Source organism: Oryctolagus cuniculus, chromosome 12 (genome assembly GCF_964237555.1).
Source record: "Oryctolagus cuniculus chromosome 12, mOryCun1.1, whole genome shotgun sequence".
NCBI classification, from domain to species: Eukaryota; Metazoa; Chordata; class Mammalia; order Lagomorpha; family Leporidae; genus Oryctolagus; species Oryctolagus cuniculus.
The window spans coordinates 117,168,989-117,172,390 of NC_091443.1; the positions used below are offsets into that span (position 1 = coordinate 117,168,989).

Sequence of the window (3,402 nt, forward strand, 5' to 3'; positions counted from 1 at the left end):
CTTATGTTCAGTAATTACTGTTTCAGTACTTTATCTGGTTTAGAAAGGATCTAGACTCTACTCTAGAGAGAAATAATATTAAATAAAGCTAGCCATTGTTTTCAGTAATTTCCTAGTAACTTTTTATAACATGTATGTATGAGGAGACAGAGCTACTATTATTAAGCCTATGATACTACTATTTTACTTACCAAACATTTAAATAATCACAAGCATTTGAAAGCAATTTGTTTCCTTTATTTATTTCTTGGAGGTTTAGAAATATATATCTATATATTTTTTCATACATTAAACACAACCATTCACATGCTAACCAAGACTAGGAATACAGGGTTACCACATGCTCACAGCACCTTCAATAATGGTCAGCTTGTAGCGTACAAAAACACTCTACAAGCTCTAGTTTTTCAGAACTAAAGGAAGAAGAACCAAGTGGCTTTTACCAGGTATCACGGGATAACCATTTATGCATGCCTTGCCAGTGAGGTAGCCTGCTGTCCATGACTCAGAAATGAACAAATCATGTTTCTGATCTTTGAAACAGGATTTCATTCACTTATGGAATAAAGCAGGAAGGCCACACAGTCATCTCAACACAGCAAGTGCCAGAAAAACACCATCTCTGTGCTGGGCCATGACATTAAGACAGAAGAGTTTCCAGAAACTGAGGCCAAAGAACTAATACTTAAAACCACTGGGGAAGTGACATTTCTAGGCTCATGCTCTATAAATGAAAATGCCACCCAAAGGTCTCTGACACACGACAGAGCAGAGCCACCATGCAGCAGAAGGCAGTGATGTTAGACACAGAAGCTGTACGGGTGGGCCAGGATCATTCAAGCACCAAAGAAATATACTCAAGCTGCTCCGCACTGTTGACTCCTCCATGGTTTCCACCATCCAAACCTGTAGCTTTGCTGTCACAGGAGCCATGGTCACTAAGAAAGAAGGGCTGACCGTATGAAGGAGGCAGCCCCAGCAGATGGCCCTGCTGTCGAGGCTAAGCACTGCCAATGCAGAAGCCAATGCAGCATGGCCTAGCTCCCCGCAACAGTAAATTTCCATGGCATTGTTTGCTGTGCCACTGTCCTGCTACCTTGTTGCCTGCATGCAGTGGGCGAGGCTGCTTCCAGGAACATGAAGGGAAGTTCACACTGTCAAGTAAACCCATCGGCTCTACTCCAGGCTGCTTAGTGAAACAACAGTAACACATACATTCATCTCCACTGCTGCCGTTCCTAACCAAAAATAGGCCTGAATTATAACAGGCATTCAAAGGAACCTGCAAAGCAATAACCTGGAGGAACAAATAGCTAGAATAGTTGGACTCCTAGAAAGCAAAGCAGACCAGAGAGAAGCATGAATTTATCACTGACCCAGGTCCAAATCACCAAGAAGCCAGACAGAGATGGAACATCACCCAGAAACTCTCCCTCCACACCTTATTTTTTACAACACATGGTTTAACTTCTATCCACAGCAATGGACTGAGATATGTTAATTCAAATTGTGATGTTTATAAAAAGCAAAGGAAACCCGGCCGGAAGCTGAGCGCAGGCTGGCTCGGGCCTCCACCGGCGGGAGGGTGGCCGTTGGGGCCGTTGAGGTGGCGGCGACTCTGTGCCCAGGGCTCCAGATGGAGGCGGCCCGGGATCCCAGGCCCAGGCTCTGCTGCAAGCCTGGCGGGCGGCTGGACATGAGCCACGGCTTCGTGCACCACATCCGACGGAACCAGATCGCCCGGTACCTCCCCGCCCCGCGCCACCGCCACCCTTGGCCTGGCCCGGCCGGCTGTCCCTGACTCCCACTCGGCTCCCCGCAGGGACGACTACGACAAGAAGGTGAAGCAGGCGGCCAAGGAGAAGATGGCTCTACCCACCCAGGCAACCCAGACTTGGAGGAGTCCAGTGAAAGCAGCAGTAGTGGTGGCTCTGAACTAGAGCCTTCTGGCCATCAGCTCTTCTGCTTAGAACACGAGGCGGACAGTGGCGAGGTCACATCAGTTATCGTGTATCAGGTATCGTGTATCAGGACGATGACTCAGGAAGGGTGAGCGAGGAGGTGTCTGCCCACACGCCTCTGGATCCGCCCATGCGAGAGGCTCTCAAGTTGCGTATCCAAGAGGAGATTGCAAAGCGCCAGAACCGTCACTGACCAACTTGAAAGCATTCTTTGCAGGCTGGATTCACTGCCCGTGGAAGAATTCTGCCCATGGAGCTCAGCCGTAGCCTGAGGGCACCTGCACCACTGTTTGATCTTGACACTGCCAGAGCTGCTGCATCCCCAGGGTCATTCCAAGACTCCACCTGGCCCATGTCCCCCACAACCGTTTACTGGTTGGCCTGATGACCAGCCTCATATTCTGGAATTCTCTGAGAATTCGGTGTGGCTGACTTGGTGTTCTGGGAGCACAGGCTTGAGGGCGAACCAGGGTCCATGCAGCCTTTCGCCATCATGCTGCGTTCTCAGAGGTCACATGCCTGGCTGCTTCGTGTCCCACCCAGCTCCGTGAGCGCTGTTATGTCATAGTTCCTTTCCTTCGTGTTGTGCTCACTTCACTTCCACCCTTGTTTCCCTGGACTTTTTTTTTTTTTAGCTTTATTCTTTGTTTTTCCTTTTCTTCATCTCTCTGCCTCAGGTCGAATCTCTCAGTTCTCTCCCCACCCCCTCAACAGGACTGTGCACCTGCAGCTGCTCAGGACCTTGGAGGGGGGGACTGTGAGGCTCTGCCTTTCCAACAAGTTCTCCAAGTAATTCTGAGGCCAGAAGAAAGTGGGAAACCTTTATTTCTGAGGCCCACTCACAAGCACGTCTCCCTCCCCTCCCATGCTTTCGTGAGCTGCTTGCATGCGCCACACCACTGTCAGACAGCAGACCTAGGAAGAAGATCCTGGTGCTAAACTGCAAGGATTTCTTGCAGCAAAACCTGCCTGGAGCTGCAGAATTCCAGCTGCAAATAGCTGCGAATAGACTCCTCTGCTCAGGCCAACCAATGGAGAATTATCAAAGCAAGCTTGAAACTAACTCTCCAACCGTGACTTAAAAGTCTAGACCATAAGTACAAAGGGAAACTCGACATTAACAATAATTGCCTGTTTGGAGCCCTAGTTGCAAAAAAAAGGTGGGGTGGGGGACTACACAACTCTCCTTATCTGTTCCCTCTTCCTGTCCAATGTCCTGTCCCATGCTTCCTCCCTCGCTATCTCAAGGATATGCATAAGGCAGCTTCAAAAAGTTCATGGAAAGTGGAATCGAAAGACAGTCTGAATTGTCTGTGAACTTCTTGAAGCCCTCTGGTGTACGTATAACTGAGGTCCTGAAAGAGTCCCAGGGTAGCGCTGCTCTTCCCGAGGGAACGTTTTTTTCTACCACAGGGTTAGGCTAAGGTCTGAAGTCCACAAG

At 49.1% G+C, this 3,402-nt stretch overlaps 1 pseudogene; it reads left to right on the forward strand.

Moving 5' to 3' along the window:
• Positions 1-1,605: 1,605 nt before the first annotated feature.
• LOC127485344 (UPF0561 protein C2orf68-like) lies at positions 1,606-3,119 on the forward strand (annotated as a pseudogene).
• The last annotated feature ends 283 nt before the right edge of the window (positions 3,120-3,402 follow it).